Source organism: Triticum dicoccoides, chromosome 6B, assembly GCF_002162155.2.
Source record: "Triticum dicoccoides isolate Atlit2015 ecotype Zavitan chromosome 6B, WEW_v2.0, whole genome shotgun sequence".
Lineage (NCBI taxonomy): Eukaryota > Viridiplantae > Streptophyta > Magnoliopsida > Poales > Poaceae > Triticum > Triticum dicoccoides.
In genome coordinates this window covers 549,024,190-549,044,682 of record NC_041391.1, presented here as the reverse complement: position 1 = coordinate 549,044,682, position 20,493 = coordinate 549,024,190, and positions in this window count along the sequence as shown.

Genomic DNA, 20,493 nt, shown 5'->3' with positions numbered 1-20,493 from the left:
CAAGTAGACCGACTCCTGCCTGCATCTACTACTATTACTACACACATCGACCGACTCCTGCCTGCATCTAGAGTATTAAGATCATAAGAATAGAGTAACGCCTTAAGCAAGATGACATGATGTAGAGGGATAAATTCATGCAATATGATATAAACCCCCTCTTTTTATCCTCGATGGCAACAATACAATACGTGCCTTGCAACACCTGCTGTCACTGGGTAAGGACACCGCAAGATTGAACCCAGAGCTAAGTACTTCTCCCATGGCAAGAAAGATCAATCTAGTAGGCCAAACCAAATTGATAATTCGAAGAGACTTGCAAGATAACTCAATCATACATAAAAGAATTCAGAGGAGATTCAAATATTTCTCATAGATAAACTTGATCATAAACTCACAATTCATCGGATCTCGACAAACACACCGCAAAAAGAGTTTACATCGAATAGATCTCCACAAGAGAGGGGAAAAACATTGTATTGCGATCCAAAAAGAGAGATGAAGTCATCTAGATAACAACTATGGACCCGAAGGTCTGTGGTAAACAACTCACAACTCATCGGAGGGGCTATGGTGTTGATGTAGCAGCCCTTCGTGGTTGATTCCCCCTCCAGCGGAGCGCCGGTGAAGGCTCCAAGATGGGATCTCGCGTATACAGAAGGTTACGGCAGTGGAAATTGTGTTTTGTTGGCTCCCTGGATGTTTTCGGGGTACGTAGGCATATATAGGAGGAAGAAGTACGTCGGTGGCCGCCCGAGGGGCCCACGAGACAGGGGGCGCGCCTGCTAGGGGGGGCTACCCTCTCGTGGCTGCCTCGGCTGCTTCTTGACTTGCACTCCAAGTCCCCTGGATCACGTTCGTTCCAAAAATCACGCTCCCGAAGGTTTCATTCTGTTTGGACTCCGATTGATATTCCTTTTCTTCAAAATACTGAAATAGGCAAAAAAAACAGCAATACGGGTTGGGCCTCTGGTTAGTAGGTTAGTCCCAAAAATGATATAAATCTGTAAAATAAAGCTCATAAACATCCAAAAGGGGTAGTATAATAGCATGGAACAATCAAAAATTATAGATACATTGAAGACGTATCAGCCGCTGCCGGCATCGTCAATCCCCATGCCTCCGCTCAGTCTGACCACCAATCACCACCACGCCCCACTCCTCCTCACCTTATCTCCCATTTCTCGATATATCATTAGTTTGTACACATGGGATTACTCCCGCATGGGTCAATCACAACAAGTGTTTTATAAAAAAATGCATCTTGATGTTCCGTGCAATGCACGGATCTTGCTAGTACTACTACAGAAGACTAAGTTGGTGATGATGGTGTGTCTGCCATACATCGTTTCTGACCATTAGATCTACATCTAACGACTGTGAGGTAAGTTGTTGCCTTTTCTCATCAACATCCCACTTCTCTACCAATTTGCAGAAAAACCCCATAATTAGTATCTTAAAACCAACCACATCCCTCCCTCACCTCACCAAAACAGCCCAAGGAATATATTCTGATTGAAACATAATATATCTCTAGTGATATATGTATATCAAAATTAGAGTGTTTTGTATCAAGTTTGTTAATAAGTATTATTCTAATTATGATCTGTTGCAATGCACGTGAACATTGCTAGTATTTCCAACCATGCAAAAAAAAATCCTAGTATTTCCATAGTTTCGAGTTTTCCATCAAGATATTAGTCACTCATGGTTGATATTTACTTTCAATCACGTACACATATGCACTATGTAACTAGCCTTGCATATTGGCTTCCAAAGCTTAACTTTCACTCCTACTTACAATATGTAGTGTATTTAACAAAAAACTACCACTTTCAACCAGCCCTATGAAGAAACTATTGTACAAAAAATAGCAAAAACATATCCAAAATTTCTTAATCCACGCCAAAAACTACTACCTAGTGCCGATTAGGCTAGTTTAACCCCGTTTATGACAGGGTTGTCCCACATGTCTGTGCTGATGAGGCAGCTTAAACCAACACATTTTGTTTGACCGTTGACATGAGGGACCCACATTTGACCTTCTATCCTGTTATTCCCGCTCAAATCATTATTTTTCCTGAACATTACTTCAAACAGTACTGATGCGTGTTCGTCGGTGGCGCCGGTGATGAGCGAGTTGGCCGCCGCTTCGTCGGACGGGCTGGATGCCACGCTGGCCTCCGCACGGGTTGGCAGGCTAGCCCGAGCGTGACTCACGAGCGAGCAAGCCGCCGCGCTGGCCTTCGCTCGAGCCAGATGTCTGGCCTTAGTGCAGCACGTGCGATCAAGCCGCCGCGCTGCCGTGCCAATCTTGCTAGCAAACCTTGCAGACAAGTAGCTGGACGGAGGTATCTTGGCTAGCTAGCGGCTGCGAGCGCTGGACGGATCTGGCATCCAGGATGCCCCAAGATGGGCTCCGCACCGCCGACGGTTTTGACCTCGCCTTCTGCCGGCGGCGGTAGCTGCGTCCCATGGCCGAGGATGACTACGTGGATGGGCTGGAGGTAGGAGGTCACTCGGGGATTCTTGTGCAGACTGACATGTAGGTGCCACAAGTCATAACGCCTAACTTCCCGGTAGAATAGAAGGCATTGACTTAATGGGCGACATGGGTTGAAATGTGCCTATAACGGCACTTTGTAGAGTAGTCGTTTCTTGGTAGGGCTGGTTGGTAAGGGCATGTACAATGGTTGATAAGGTAGTCTTATCTTAAGTCTGCCATGTATGCAAGTGGTAGTAGTTTCTTGGCATTATTAGTGGTTTCTTGGCATTATTAGTGGTTTCTTGTAAGGAACAATGTAGTACTAGCGACAAAAGGCGATTCTAGGTTGCGTTGTACTCCAACGAGTACTACTAGTGGTCACGGGAGTGTATTCATCGTTTTGTGGGTTCGATCCAGGCCGAACGCACGGCGGCCTTTTTTTAAAATAGTAACTTCGCTGCGAGCCAATATTGTACACGGGTAGTTTGAGTTTTGAAGTCAAACGGACGTGCGGTACCACAATCTAGGCGCGTTGGATAGCCTAGCCACGTGAACGGGTTTTCCTTCCCATCATCTCGTGGCTCGCGTGCTCGCCCTAGCCACACCTCGCTTGCAGCTTCCTCATAAGCTAGTAGCATATTTAAACTAGCGCCTCCCAATTAAGTCCGAGGAGCCGGAAAAGCCTGGCGGGGCATTGGGAACTGTGCAATATGCCTCTGTACGTAAAGTGCTCTACTACTACTCTGTAGCTTGTGGCGTTGCACGCATGGACTTCACTCCATTATCGGCTCTATAAAAGAAATTCCTCTTGACGTGTTTTTTTAAATGGAGGCAAAAGCTTTACCTCATCTCATTCATAAAGAAGGAACTACTAACAAAGTTCGACGAGATCCATTACACCTCCACAAATGGAAGCGAAAAGCCTAGTCTCGCTGTATCAAATAACTCAAACGTTCTGCCCCCGCAGTAACCATCACTGATAAACAGGCTGCTAGTGTGTGCATGAGAGGAGTGGCTGAGTAGGCCAGCTACGTGAGAGGAGCGGCTGAATAGAGCACCGAGAGTACCCACTACGCAGGTGTAATTTCCCTGCATTGATAGTATAGCGATGGTTCTAGAGAACAGTAGTACCCTCCACTTCCAACTGTAGCTCCTTGGCCCTGAGATTCAAGAGTTCAAAACTGGTGCACTATACTAGAAGTACAGTACATCGCACTACTAGTTGAGAAAGTAGTACTAGTACTGCTACAGTACGAGTACGTACTCCTCCATCCCATAATGTAAGATGTTTTTTGACACTAGTTGACGTGTACAAAAAATATCAAAAACGTACCCAAAATTTCTTAATCCACGCCAAAAACTACCACCTAGTGCCAAAAATTTCTTACTAGTGCTATTATTTACAGTATAATGCAATCCCATAACGTCCCATAATGCTAGTACTAGTAGTACATAATAGCCTCACCCCTTCGCTAATGAACGATCTATAGTTGGAAGGGACAAGGCCCTGCGCTTACTACGCTCTTATCTCCTCCTCGCCAGTTCCCCTTCCCCCGAAGAGAAGGCAGTTCGTCGCTGCTCCCATGGATTCGCCAGGCGGTTCACCTCCTCATCGGGGCTGGGAGACCTTGGACGATGATCCTCTGGGAGAAATCGCACGCCACTTCGACGTCCTCACCGCCGCAAGACTCGGTGCTTCCTGCACCAAATTTTTTGAGATGGTGCTTAAACAGGCTTGGGAAAAGGTCATGCTTGTTGGTCTTCCATGCGACCTCGAGGAGAAGGTTCTTCTATGGGACAATCCTTCGAACAGTCCACCGCTCCCTGGCCATGGTTGCACATTGAGTCCGCTAGAGTTGCCGACGTTGACAGGTAGTCAGATTTTGTTCGATGAGCAGGCCAGTAATGGAGTTTGACCATGTAGTACTTAGTTATTCCATTTCCATCCCGTAATTTCTCTGCTCCCACCATCTTATATACAAGTCTGGGTTGGTGCCAACAAAGATTGGCTTGCATACCTCCGGCTGGATACCACCATCATTTTGCATAACATCCACAGCAGTGCGGCCGTTCCCGTAGACCCCTTCTCCACCATTAGGATCGGCCTTCCGGACTGGCTGGTCTTGAATATGTATGATGATGCCTACATGCGATTGAAGAAGATAGCAATTGCGGACCCACCGACAAAGCGACGCGGCTACGATGATTACTATCTCATCGTGGTGTTCGACATAAGGATTGCCATCAATGCAAGAGGCAGTAACGGCAGAGGCTGGCGCATGTTGGTGGCGGCAGATTTGTACCCCTACACGTTCGAAGACGCCGTGCGCCATCTGGGCCGCATCTTCGCGGTGAAAAGCCAGGGGACTTGTTTCATCTTGTTGCCATCCTACGGTACGGGAGATTACAAATGGAATGCAAAAACCATCATTTGCATCCCTAACAGTACTCCATTATTTTGCAGGGACCAGTCATCCCCCAATCAAAATAAGATCGCCGATCCTGGATGTGCATTTGCATCCGCGGTTTGGTCTAACCTGGAACCTTGTAGTTGACTTTGGCATATTGGGATCAACTATCTTAGCAGTCGTTACCCATGGTACCACTGATGTGCAACATGGTCACACAATCTACCACGATCGGACCGTCACCATCTACCCAGGTATTCCATTTTTTAACCCTCTCGCCTTCTCTTTCATTGTTGTACTACTTACTAGTACTAGTAGGAGTACTTTTTACCTTGGAGGACGCGTATAGCTAGCTAGGGCCTTGAAGACTTGAACCCACTAGCTGCCATAATTTTTGTTTTTCCATGTCTTACTATCTCATCCATGTAGCCAAGAGTGTCTATATATAAAAAGCCGGTTATTTTAATTCCTCTATACCGGAATAGTACTATTTGCTGCACAGTATTACTGACCGTCATATGTGAGCACAACATTATTATGCATGGACCTTGACTATGTACGTCACCATATGTCCAGATCTGAGATGCCGCGTGTACCAGATGAACGACGCTGAGTTTGACCCCCGTGATGCTACGTGGGTGCCGAGGAACACTCTTGGAGATTACTCGCTTTTCATTGGGGACAGCTACCCCATTGTGAAGCGGATGCCACCTTCCGTGCATGACACGCCGAAGGCCTGCTGTTCATGAAGCATGGTTGTGTCTTCAGTGCGCACCGCTGGATGAACAACATGCTGGGACACGCTATCCCTAATTTATGCCGCTTCAGCTTGGATGAGTCACCATCTTGTGGAACCTGAACCGGACTAGAAAGCTGCGACAAGTATTCCCGTTGCCCACCGCTATGGATCGTGCCATCCATGAAGAACACCTGGGACTGGAACCTGGAGGAGGACATGTAGCCCATCTATAACGTGTAAGTGGAGTACGGTAAATTCTGAACGGTAGCACTGTGAATATATGTAGACTAGTCGTGCACAAATTTATCACATGAATTGGAGATGAACTTGTGTGGCATACTGGCATATGTCCTTTAGAATTTATTACTAGTAAATGTGTTATGTGTACGTGCAACTTGTGTGGTTCTTGCACGGGCTCCGACACGCTCTTTGAGAAAAAAAGGTGGCACGGCTTTGGATATAGGTGACGTGGCGGCATCATACAGTAGCATCGTTCACTATAGTTGTAGTATACTCCTACTAGGACGACAACTCCTATAAAACCTTGCGCTTGGCTCTTTGCCTCTTCGGGAGGTTCAACAGTTCGTACTCGTGTGAACCTTGCACTTGGCTCTTCACCTCTTCGGAAGGTCCAACAATGATGATACTACAGTACAATATGCTTCTGGCAATCTGACACCAATTGAACTATTGCACGTCCACCGCGAGGGTGAGGGCGAGGGAGAGGGAGAGGGAAAGGGTGATGTAGTCAGAACTCTCTCCTCGTTCTGCGAGCCACCACGCGCGTGGGCGAGGGAGAGGCATAGTAAGCAAGCTTCTCCTTGTTAGTTGAGGGGATACATAAAAGCAATACCGGTACTAGTCCATACTGCATCCTTTCCGGTTAATATGGCTTAATTTGAAACGAGAAAAATACACTGGCGGTCAACGTATGTAATTATACGATCACTAGCTGATCGTAGAGCATCGTATTGCACCCTACTGACCAGCCACATAGTCGACGTGGCACTTTGTTGACTGGTTAAACTGTCACCTGGTTTCTGGGTCCCACCTGTGAGTTGGCAGAGCATAGAAATCAATTAAACAAAAATATACGCAGGCGCGACAGGAGTCCAACCCTTGCGCGCGAACCACCCTGGTTGTGTATGTGAGTGCATGCACATGTACTCCCTCGGTCTTCCAACAAAGAGTGTACATCGGCTAAAAAACAAAGAGTGTAGTATATCTACACTTCCAATGCATTTAGCCTTTAATCTAAATCGATATTGATTGACTAATGCACCAACTTGTGTTCTAGGTATAGGCTACATGTCTATCCTTAATTACATTATGCAACAACCTTCATTTAATCTTCTTCTCTCAATGATCGCATGCACACATAAGTCTGCTACTTTTGGGTGTTAATTATGCCCTGGCCAATGTGTAAATCTCTAAATGTAGAGTCTTTCACGGACGTATGAAGTAGGTTGGGCACTTGAGCGTGAGCGTGTGTGTTGCGTCGTGTGCTGTGTGCCGCATGGGTGCGTGTGTTGCGTGCGTCCATGTGTACGTGTGAGTGTTGCATGTTGCATGCATGCATGCATGAGGCTTGCTCCCTCACATTGACATGTTCATATTTCAAGCTTCCCATGTTCCCTCCATATGGTGATACTCCCTCTGTTCCCAAATACGGAGTAAAAGCCTCCGCATGTTCCCGAATACAGAGTATTTGTCTTTCTAGAGATTTCAACAAGTGACTACGTACGGAGCAAAATGAGTGAAGTGGGCATAGAGGCATAGGGATACTCTATATAGGAAGTCTTCGCGATCCATATTCCCCATCTCAATCAGGGAGAACTATTTAACTAGTCTTCGCAATGAAGTCACAATACACGCTGCAGCAGATGGGACACTTAATTAATAACCTGAACCAGCGTGTTGGTGTTACTAAATCAACCTTACCCAGTACTGCCATCATGTTTGCAGGTAGAGCACGCTTCCACAAATACACCTACGCACCTCTCTCCTCCATTAACTGACATATGGGCCCTCATGAGGTAGACCCACATGTCATCGGTGTAACTATTTACACTCCGAAGGACGGTATATCCTGGTAGTAGTACTAGTTGAATTGAGATTTAGTGGACTTTCTTCCCCGTCTTTCACTCTTCTTCCTCATATCTTCTTCTTCCTCCTCTCTTCCCCATCGTCGGCCGCACACCATTTCCCCCCGCTCACTGCTCGCCCGCCCGCGCCACCTTCCTTGGTAGCTCGCGCGTACCATATCCCCCCGCTCACTGCTCGGCCACACGAGGAGAAGCTTCTTCGCTCGCCCGCCTGTATCCACTTCCCCGCTGGCTCGCAGGCACCGAAAACCCCAATGGCAGAACCGACTGACAAGCAGAGCCGTTATTGGAATTCCCTCCCGGATGTTCTCTTTGAGCAGATATGTAATCGTATGGACCTACTCAGCATCGTCCGTCTGGCCGCATGCTCGGTGTCTTTGTACCTTCTACTTGTCTGCAACCGGCCGGCTCTTTTCAAGACACCCTGCTTGTTGATGCTCGATCCTCGCAAGTGGCCCAAACACTACAAGAAATATGTCAACTAGTGACCTGTTAGTGACCCTGGAAGAATTGGTCATAGATCTATGACCATTTGAGATCAATTGGTCAAAAGCTGTTCGGGGGGCTCCAAACCCTAAACCATTGCGACCATTTTGGTCAGAAAGGTCGTAATTTCCTTACACGAAATAGTCATAAAGAAAACAGTGCAGGTCCGCTGCCTTATTTCTAGTTGTTAACGACCAATATAGATGGTCATAGCCTTGTAGATTGTGGTGGGTTGTGATGACTAGGAGCCATCTCATCAGTTTTGCCTATGTGTCATGTCCATGTGTCAATTTTTGCCCTAGGTTGTGAAGCAACCTATATTTCTGTTATTCCAAAAATTTCCAAAAAATTCTCATAAATTGTTTGGATCATATCTTCATGAAATATGTCAAAAACCTTCCTTACCTAGTTCAAAAATAACTCAACAATATTCATTTTCCTATCCTGTTCAAAGCAGCACTTTGTGAAGGAAGTACCACTTTGGCATGTCCAAATGGTATCCATTTTCTACAGTGCTTTCCTATGCCCAAATAACCATCCTCCACCAAATGCCAGCTCAATCCATTCATTATTTTGAGCCCAGATTCAACATTCGTATTTATGTCCAGTGTGGTACTTTGCAAAGCAGGTACCACCTAGGCTCCTCCTTTTGAGGTGAAAATTTGTGAAGACGGTCTTCTTAGTAACTGATCATGCTCATCCAAAACTCACGCCCATTAGCCATGTGCATTTCCCGTACCACAAATCAAACACTTGTCATAGAGAAACAGAAGTGGGTGTTGACCGGAATCTAAAACCCCCCTTGTCATAGAGAAATACACACAAATACAAACAAAATTAATGAATTGTTAACATGGCCACAAAATAATATGATTATGTTAGCAACTTAGTATAGTACTCCCTTCGGTCCTTTTTACTCTGCATATAAAAATTGTCTGAAGTCAAACTTCACAAAGTTTGATCATATTTATATGAGAAAAATATCAATATCTACCATTCTAAAGTTATACAATATGAAACTTTAAGTCATGATGCATCTACCTATAAGTTTGGAAGTGATGTGTTAGTTGGTGCAATCTACTTACTGGATATAACTTCCCACTCACGCACCCATCTGAAGGTATTCTTTGATGCAACCTATTCATGGATGTGTCTTTTATGAATAACAGGAGTATTTTGATGTTTACAGGTCACTTTTTTCTTTACTCTGCAGTTTCCTTTCTGTGGGTTTCATGTGTTAATATACAGTGTACTTGGCTTCAACATGTATGGATGCCGCTACTGACTCTCCTACTTATAATGATGTCAAATATTAGGATAACGAAGGAAGGTAAAGATATTTTCCTTGTTATGGTCATATACAAAGTATCCGATGGTATTTCCATTTATCCCTATTTCCCGAGCTCCTTTATATTTAAAGGTAATAAAACCTTATTTATTACACACATGCCGATTTATGCATTGAGGAATAGCATAATGAATTGAATATGAAATGTTTGGTTCGCACTTGATATATTGGTGGGCGAGAATGTAGATGGAAATGATTATGCATAGTATAAAATCAAAAATTCTAGACAAGTCCAGATCTCAGCTCTCTTTTTCTCACTGTGTCTCAAATCTCTGTTGAAATATGGGGTGGGCTTTAGGCCCATCCAACAATTTCAGAAAAATCTCTAAGGGCCCATGTGGGTTATATGGCACTAGGTGTAGTGGGAAGTTTAGTCCCACCCCGCTAGTGGAGAAGGAGTTGGACCTCTTTATAAGGGATTCTCTTCTACATGCTATTGGAGCTTGAGAATAGAAGAGGCCCTCGCGCACTCCTCCTCTGTTGCCCGCCTCGTCACGACGCGCCGCGGGGAATGAGCCGAGCCAAGCTCACACCTACGCGCTTATTTTTGCCAGTCACTAACGAAGAGTTTTCTGATAGCTGGGTCACGATCTGAGACGTCGGATTGTGGGCTGTCAAGGACTCGGACATGGGTCGAGCCCACGTCCCTCCATGCGGCCACGCCTATATAAGTGTGCGTTTCTCCAAACCCTAGCCGTCACGAGTAGATCACATCTGCTCCCACGTGAACCACCCATGTCGTTCCTTTGCTGCTGCCGCCGGTGACTCCATCCCGTCCGCCGCGTACACGGTCGACGGGAGAGCCGGTCTCCGAAACCCCGTCTCTTCGGTTCCTGTACAGGAGAGAGGCGAATAGGTTTTTGGGAAGCGACTACACGACTGCTCGCCTCCGATCCACTTCTTCCTCTACGTCTGTGACTTCTCTGTCATCACCATGTCCACCGACGCCGAACATGTCACCGCCGAGAAGACCGAGGCTGACAAGAAGGCCATCGAGGACACTGCTGCTACCTCCACCGCCGCGGTGGCTTATACATGGCCTACTGGAGGGTATAACACGTTTATCCCTCTCCTGATTATTTTCGTATTAGCAGTACTAGCATCATGTGTAGATTTGTCTACTGTTTGCGTAGTACGTGCTTGTTTAGATCAGTATCAGTATGTTGTTAATTCTGGCAATGCCATGCTAGTCATCTACTTATGGATTAAATTAGTTGAAAATTTGCCTATTTACTCAGCAATCCAAAAACCTACTTTGTTCAGGAATTTTTCGGCAAGTGGCTTTGCTGCTGCACTGAAACCGGATAAGTTTACTGGTACGTACTTTAAGCGTTCGTAGACTAAGACCACTTTATGGCTCACGGCTATGAGTGTGTTCTGGGTCACCGGTGTCTCCACGAGAACGATTGCTCCTAAACAGGAGAAGGCGTTCAGGGAGGCGACCATTGTGTTTCTCGGAGTAGTTCTTAGTGTGATCAGAGATAAATTGGTCGATGCATATTTACATGTGCATGTCACCAAGGACTTGTGGGAGGCGCTCGAATCTAAGTTCGGGGCCACCGATGCTGGGAGCGAAATGTATATTATAGAGAAGTTCCATGATTACAAGATGGTCGAAAACCGTCCTGTACTGGAGCAGGCTCATGAGATAATATGCATCATTAAGGAGCTGGAGCTTCTGAAGTGCGAGTTACCGGGCAAGCTTGCCGCGGGATGTATAATCGCTAATCTTCCTAATTCTTGGAGGAATTTTGCCACCACTCTGAAACATCAGAGGCATGAATTCTCTGTGGAGGATGTCATCGGCCATCTGGGTGTTGAGCATAATTCGAGGGCAAAGGACTCGCACGGAAAAGTGGCCGAAGGGACTTCTGTCGCCAACATGGTGAACCAGAGGAACTTCAACTCCCACAAGCCCAAGGGAAAGAAAGGTGTCCAACAGAATACCGACTTTAAGAAGAAGGGTAAAAAGACCTTCAAGAAGAACAAGAAGGATGAGGGCTGCTTTACTTGTGGTTTGGTTGAACATTGTGCCAACAAGTGCGCAAACAAGTTTAAGAAGTTAGGACAGGACTCCAAGTCTGTCAACATGATTGTGGGCAACAAGAAGAATGGTGCATCTGGGTATGGTAATTTATTTTCTGTTTTCAGTGTTTCAGCCCACCGATTGGTGGGTGGACACAGGTGCAGGTGTGAATGTGTGTGCTAACATTTCATCGTTCTCTTCTTACCAGGTCACAGGCCACGGGTCCGTATTGATGGGGAATGCCGCGAGTGCTTCTGTTCATGGTGTCGGCACGGTCGATCCGAAGTATACTTCAGGAAGGATCGTGCAGCTGAAGAACGTGCAGCATGTCCCCGCCATCAAGAAGAACCTTGTTAGTGGCTCCCTTCTATGTAGAGAAGGGTTTAAGTTGGTATTCGAGGCTAATAAATTAGTTGTTACTAAGTATGGACTATTTGTTGGAAAAGGTTATGAGAGAGGAGGGATGTTCCGCCTTTCCCTCATATATTTCTGTAATAAAGTCGTGAACCATATTCATTTGAGTGTTAATGAGTTTGAAGTTTGGCATTCACGTCTTTGTCAGATAAGTTTCGGTGTTATGATGCGGCTAGCTAATTTGGATTTAATCCCGAGTTTCACTTTAGCCAAAGGTTCTAAGTGCCTTTCATGTGTGCAAGCTAAGCAACCTCGTCAGCCTCACAAGGCTACGGAGGAGAGACACTTGGCACCATTAGAACTCATACATTCTGATCTTTGTGAGATGAATGGTGTGTTGACTAAAGGTGGAAAGAAATACTTCATGACATTGATAGATGATTCCACTAGATATTGCTATGTATATTTGTTAAATACTAAATATGAGGCTCTACACAACGTTAACATATATAAGGCAGAAGTTGAGAATCAACTTGAAAAGAAAATTAAACGAGTCCGGTCAGATCCTGGTGGAGAGTACTTCTCGAGTGAGTTTGATTCCTTTTGTGCGAAACACGGAATTATTCATGAGAGGACAACTCCCTATTCTCCCCAGTCAAACGGGGTTGCCGAGCGGAAAAACCGTACTCTAACTGATTTGGTTAACGCCATGTTAGATACATCGGGTTTATCCAAGGCATGGTAGGGGGAGGCTATATTGATGGCATGTCATGTCCTGAATAAAGTTCCGACAAAGGATAATGAGATCACACCCTATGAGAAATGGGCGAAGAGAAGGACAACACTCTCGTACTTGCGTACTTGGGTCTGTTTGGCGAAAGTCAATGTGCCGATCCCCAAAAAGCGTAAGCTTGGACCCAAGACTGTGGACTGCGTTAATTTGGGATACGCTAAGAACAACGTTGTCTATGGATTTCTAGTAGTGAAATCTGAGGTACCTGACCAGAAGGTCGGTACAATTATGGAGTCTAAGGATGCTACATTCTTCGAGGATATTTTTGTTGGGGAACGTAGTAATTTCAAAAAAAATCCTACGCACACGCAAGATCATGGTGATGCAAAGCAACGAGAGGGGAGAGTGTTGTCCACGTACCCTCGTAGACCGAATGCGGAAGCTTTAGAACAACGCGGTTGATGTAGTCGTACGTCTTCACGGCCCGACCGATCAAGCATCGAAACTACGGCACCTCCGAGTTCTAGCACACGTTCAGCTCAATGACGATCCCCGGACTCCGATCCAGCAGAATGTCGGGGAAGAGTTTCGTCAGCACGACGGCGTGGTGACGATCTTGATGTTCTACCATCGCAGGGCTTCGCCTAAGCACCGCTACAATATTATCGAGGACTATGGTGGAGGGGGGCACCGCACATGGCTAAGAGATCAAGAGATCAATTGTTGTGTCTTAGAGGTGCCCCCTACCCCCGTATATAAAGGAGCAAGGGGGGAGGGGGCGGCCAGCCTAGGAGGGGGCGCGCCATGGGGAGTCCTACTCCCACCGGGAGTAGGACTCCCTCCTTCCTTATTGGACTAGGAGAGGGGAAGGAAAGGGAGAGGAGGAGAAGGAAAGAGGGGGGCCGGCCCCCTTTGCCCTAAACCAATTCGGTTTGGTCCTTGGGGGGGGGCACACTCCCCTTGATGCCCTCTATTTCCACTAAGGCCCATGTAGGCCCATTAAGCTCCCGGGGGGTTCCGGTAACCTCCCAGTACTCCGGTAAAATCCCGATTTCACCCGGAATACTTCCGATATCCAAATATAGGCTTCCTATATCAATCTTCATGTCTCGACCATTTCGAGACTCCTCGTCATGTCTGTAATCACATCCAGGACTCCGAACAAACTTCGGTACATCAAAACTCATAAACTCATAATATAACTGTCATCGAAACCTTAAGCGTGCGGACCCTACGGGTTCGAGAAGTATGTAGACATGACCTAGAACTGTTTTCGGTCCATAACCAATAGCGGAACCTGGATACTCATATTGGCTCCTACATATTCTACGAAGATCTTTATCGGTCAAACCGCATAACAACATACGTTGTTCCCTTTGTCATCGGTATGTTACTTGCCCGAGATTCGATCGTCGGTATCTCAATACCTAGTTCAATCTCGTTACCGGCAAGTCTCTTTACTCGTTACGTAATGCATCATTCCATAACTAACTCATTAGCTACATTGCTTGCAAGGCTTATAGTGATGTGCATTACCGAGAGGGCCCAGAGATACCTCTCCGACAATCGGAGTGACAAATCGTAATCTCGAAATACGCCAACTCAACATGTACCTTTGGAGACACCTGTAGAGCTCCTTCATAATCACCCAGATATGTTGTGACGTTTGGTAGCACACAAAGTGTTCCTCTGGTAAATGGGAGTTGCATAATCTCATAGTTATAGGAACTTGTATTAGTCATGAAGAAAGCAATAGCAACATACTAAAGGATCAAGTGCTAAGCTAACGGAATGGGTCAAGTCAATCACATCATTCTCCTAATGATGTGATCCCATTAATCAAATGACAACACATGTCTATGGTTTAGGAAACATAACCATCTTTGATTAATGAGCTAGTCAAGTAGAGGCATACTAGTGACATTAAGTTTGTCTATGTATTCACACATGTATCATGTTTCCGGTTAATACAATTCTAGCATGAATAATAAACATTTATCATGATATGAGGAAATAAATACTAACTTTATTATTGCCTCTAGGGCATATTTCCTTCAGTCTCCCACTTGCACTAGAGTCAATAATCTAGATTATACAGTAATGATTCTAACACCCATGGAGTCTTGGTGTTGATCATGTTTTGCTCGTGGAAGAGGCTTAGTCAACGGGTCTGCAACATTCAGATCCGATGTATCTTGCAAATCTCTATGTCTCCCACCTAGACTTGGTCCCGGATGGAATTGAAGCATCTCTTGATGTGCTTGGTCCTCTTGTGAAATCTGGATTCCTTTGCCAAGGCAATTGCACCAGTATTGTCACAGAAGATCTTCATTGGTCCCGATGCACTAGGTATGACACCTATATCGGAAATGAACTCCTTCATCCAGACTCCTTCATTTGCTGCTTCCGAAGCAGCTATGTACTCCGCTTCGCATGTAGATCCCGCCACAACGCTTTGTTTAGAACTGCACCAACTGACAGCTCCACTGTTTAATATAAACACGTATCCGGTTGTGATTTAGAATCGCCCGGATCAGTGTCAAAGCTTGCATCGATGTAACCATTTACGACTAGCTCTTTGTCACCTCCATAAATGAGAAACATATCCTTAGTCCTTTTCAGGTATTTCAGGATATTCTTGACCGCTGTCCAGTGATCCACTCCTGGATTACTTTGGTACCTACCTGCCAAGCTTATTGCTAAGCATACGTCAGGTCTGGTACACAACATTGCATACATGATAGAGCCTATGGCTGAAGCATAGGAAACATCTTTCATTTTCTCTCTATCTTCTGCTGTGGTCGGGCATTGAGTCTGACTCAACTTCACACCTTGTAATACAGGCAAGAATCATTTCTTTGCCTGATCCATTTTGAACTTTTTCAAAACTTTATCAAGGTATGTGCTTTGTGAAAGTCCAATCAAGCGTCTTGATCTATCTCTATAGATCTTGATGCCCAATATGTAAGCAGCTTCACCGAGGTCTTTCATTGAAAAACTTTTATTCAAGTATATATCCCTTTATGCTATCCTGAAATTCTATATCATTTCCAATTAACAATATGTCATCTACATATAATATCAGAAATGCTACAGAGCTCCCACTCACTTTCTTGTAAATACAGGCTTCTCCAAAAGTCTGTATAAAACCATATGCTTTGATCACACTATCAAAGCGTTTATTCCAACTCCGAGAGGCTTGCACCAGTCCATAAATGGATCGCTGGAGCTTGCACACTTTGTTAGCACCTTTTTGGATCGATAAAACCTTCCGGTTGCATCATATACAACTCTTCTTCCAAAAATCCGTTCAGGAATACAGCTTTGACATCCATTTGCCAAATTTCATAATCATAAAATGCGGCAATTGCTAACATGATTCGGAAAGACTTAAGCATCGCTACGGGTGAGAAAGTCTCATCGTAGTCAACCCCTTGAACTTGTCGAAAACCTTTCACAACAAGTCGAGCTTTGTAGACAGTTACATTACCATCAGTGTTAGCCTTCTTCTTGAAGATCCATTTATTCTCGAAGGCTTTCCGATCATCGGGCAAGTCAACCAAAGTCCATACTTTGTTCTCATACATGGATCCCATCTCAGATTTCATGGCCTCAAGACATTTTGCGGAATCTGGACTCATCATCGCTTCCTCATAGTTTGTCGGTTCGCCATGGTCAAGTAACATGACTTCCAGAATAGGATTACCGTACCACTCTGGTGCGGATCTTACTTTGGTAGAAGTACGAGGTTTGGTAGTAACTTGATCTGAAGTTTCATGATCAATATCATTAGCTTCCTCACTGATTGGTGTAGTTGTCACAGGAACCGGTTCTTGTGATGAACTACTTTCCAATAAGGGAGCAGGTACAGTTACCTCATCAAGTTCTACTTTCCTCCCACTCACTTCTTTCGAGAGAAACTCCTTCTCTAGAAAGGATCCGAATTTAGCAACAAAAATCTTGCCCTCAGATCTATGATAGAAGGTGTACCCAATAGTCTCTTTTGGGTATCCTATGAAGACACATTTCTCCGATTTGGGTTCGAGCTTATCTGGTTGAAGTTTCTTCACATAAGCATCGCAGCCCCAAACTTTAAGAAACGACAACTTTGGTTTCTTGCCAAACCACAGTTCATAAGGCGTCGTCTCAATGGATTTTGATGGTGCCCTATTTAACATGAATGTGGCCGTCTCTAAAGCATAACCCCAAAACGATAGCGGTAAATCAGTAAGAGACATCATAGATTGCACCATATCTAGTAAAGTATGATTACGACGTCCGGACACACCATTTCGTTGTTCCGGGTGGCGTGAGTTGCGAAACTATTCCGCATTGCTTCAAATGTAAACCAAACTCGTAACTCAAATATTCTCCTCCACGATCAGATCGTAGAAATTTTATTTTATTGTTATGATGATTTTCCACTTCACTCTGAACTTTTCAAATGTTTCAGACTTGTGTTTCATCAAGTAGATATACCCATATCTGTTCAAATCATCTGTGAAGGTGAGAAAATAACGATACCCGCCGCGAGCCTCAATATTCATTGGACCACATACATCAGTATGTATGATTTCCAACAAATCAGTTGCTCGCTCCATAGTTCCGGAGAACGGCGTTTTAGTCATCTTGCCCATGAGGCACGGTTCGCAAGTACCAAGTGATTCATAATCAAGTGATTCCAGAAGTCCATCGGTATGGAGTTTCTTCATGCACTTTACACCAATATGACCCAAACGGCAGTGCCACAAATAAGTTGCACTATCATTATCAACTCTGCATCCTTTGGCTTCAACATTATGAATATGTGTATCACTAATATCAAGATTTAATAAAAATAGACCACTCCTCAAGGGTGCATGACCATAAAAGATATTACTCATATAAATAGAACAACCATTATTCTCTGATTTAAATGAATAACCGTATCGCATCAAACAAGATCCAGATATAATGTTCATGCTCAACGCTGGCACCAAATAACAATTATTTAGGTCTAAAACTAATCCCAATGGTAGATATAGAGGTAGCGTGTCGACCGCGATCACATCGACTTTGGAACTATTTCCCACGCGCATCGTCACCTCGTCCTTAGCCAATCTTCGCTTAATCCGTAGTCCATGTTTCGGGTTGCAAATATTAGCAATAGAACCAGTATCAAATACCCAGGTGCTACTGCGAGCATTAGTAAGCTACACATCAATAACATGTATATCACCTATACCTTTGTTCACCTTGCCATCCTTCTTATCCGCCAAATACTTGGGGCAGTTCCGCTTCCAGTGTCCAGTCTGCTTGCAGTAGAAGCACTCAGTCTCAGGCTTAGGTCCAATTTGGGTTTCTTCTCTTGAGCAGCAACTTGTTTGTTGTTCTTCTTGAAGTTCCCCTTCTTCTTCCCTTTGCCCTTTTTCTTGAAACTGGTGGTCTTATTGACCATCAACACTTGATGCTCCTTCTTGATTTCTACCTCCGCAGCTTTCAGCATTGTGAAGAGCTCGGGAATAGTCTTGTCCATCCCTTGCATATTATAGTTCGTCACGAAGCTTTTATAGCTTGGTGGCAGTGATTGAAGAATTCTGTCAATGACACTATCATTAGGAAGATTAACTCCCAGTTGAATCAAGTGATTATTATACCCAGACATTTTGAGTATGTGTTCACTGACAGAACTATTCTCCTCCATCTTAGAGCTATAGAACTTATTGGAGACTTCATATCTCTCAATCCGGGCATTTTCTTGAAATATTAACTTCAACTCCTGGAACATCTCATATGCTCCATGACATTCAACACGTCGTTGAAGAACCGGTTCCAAGCCGTAAAGCATGGCACACTGAACTATCGAGTAGTCATCAGCTTTGCTCTACCAGACGTTCTTAACGTCGTCAGTTGCATCTGCAGTAGGCCTGGCACCCAGCGGTGCTTCCAGGACGTAATTCTTTTGTGAAGCAATGAGGATAATCCTCAAGTTACGGACCCAGTCCGTGTAGTTGCTACCATCATCTTTCAACTTAGCTTTCTCAAGGAACGTATTAAAATTCAACGGAACAACAGCAGGAGCTATCTATCTACAACAAACATAGACAAGCAAAATATTATCAGGTACTAAGTTCATGATAAATTTAAGTTCAATTAATCATATTACTTAAGAACTCCCACTTAGACAGACATCTCTCTAGTCATCTAAGTGATCACGTGATCCAAATCAACTAAACCATGTCCGATCATCACGTGAGATGGAGTAGTTTCAATGGTGAACATCACTATGTTGATCATATCTACTATATGATTCACGTTCGACCTTTCGGTCTCTGTGTTCCGAGGCCATATCTGTATATGCTAGGCTCGTCAAGTTTAACCTGAGTATTCCGCGTCTGCAACTGTTTTGCACCCGTTGTATTTGAACGTAGAGCCTATCACACCCGATCATCACGTGGTGTCTCAGCACGAAGAACTTTCGCAATGGTGCATACTCAGGGAGAACACTTCTTGATAATTAGTGAGAGATCATCTTAAAATGCTACCGTCAATCAAAGCAAGATGAGATGCATAAAGGATAAACATCACATGCAATCAATATAAGTGATATGATATGGCCATCATCATATTGTGCTTGTGATCTCCATCTCCGAAGCACCGTCGTGATCACCATCGTCACCGGCGCGACACCTTGATCTCCATCGTAGCATCGTTGTCGTTACGCCATCTATTGCTTCTACGACTATCGCTACCGCTTAGTGATAAAGTAAAGCAATTACAGGGCGTTTGCATTTCATACAATAAAGCGACAGCCATATGGCTCCTGCCGGTTGCCGATAACTTCGGTTACAAAACATGATCATCTCATAGAATAAAATATAGCATCACGTCTTGACCATATCACATCACAACATGCCCTGCAAAAACAAGTTAGACGTCCTCTACTTTGTTGTTGCAAATTTTACGTGGCTGCTACGGGCTGAGCAAGAACCGTTCTTACCTACGCATCAAAACCACAATGATAGTTCGTCAAGTTAGTGCTGTTTTAACCTTCGCAAGGACCGGGCGTAGCCACACTCGGTTCAACTAAAGTTGGAGAAACAGACACCCGCCAGCCACCTGTGTGCAAAGCACGTCGGTAGAACCAGTCTTGCGTAAGCGTACGCATAATGTCGGTCCGGGCCGCTTCATCCAACAATACCGTCGAACCAAAGTATGACATGATGGTAAGCAGTATGACTTGTATCGCCCACAACTCACTTGTGTTCTACTCATGCATATAACATCTACGCATAAAACCTGGCTCGGATGCCACTGTTGGGGAACGTAGTAATTTCAAAAAAAATCATACGCACACGCAAGATCATGATGATGCATAGCAACGAGAGGGGAGAGTGTTGTCCACGTACCCTCGTAGACCGAAAGCGGAAGCGTTAGAACAACGCGGTTGATGTAGTCGTACGTCTTCATGGCCCGACCGATCAAGCACCGAAACTACGGCACCTTCGAGTTCTAGCACACGTTCAGCTCGATGACGATCCCCGGACTCCGATCCAGCAGAATGTCGGGGAAGAGTTCCGTCAGCATGACGGCATGGTGACGATCTTGATGTTCTACCGTCACAGGGCTTCGCCTAAGCACCGCTACAATATTATCGAGGACTATGGTGGAGGGGGGCACCGCACACGGCTAAGAGATCAAGAGATCAATTGTTGTGTCTTAAAGGTGCCCCCCTGCCCCCATATATAAAGGAGCAAGGGGGGAGGGGGCGGCCGGCCTAGGAAGGGGCGCGCCATGGGGAGTCCTACTCCCACCGGGAGTAGGACTCCC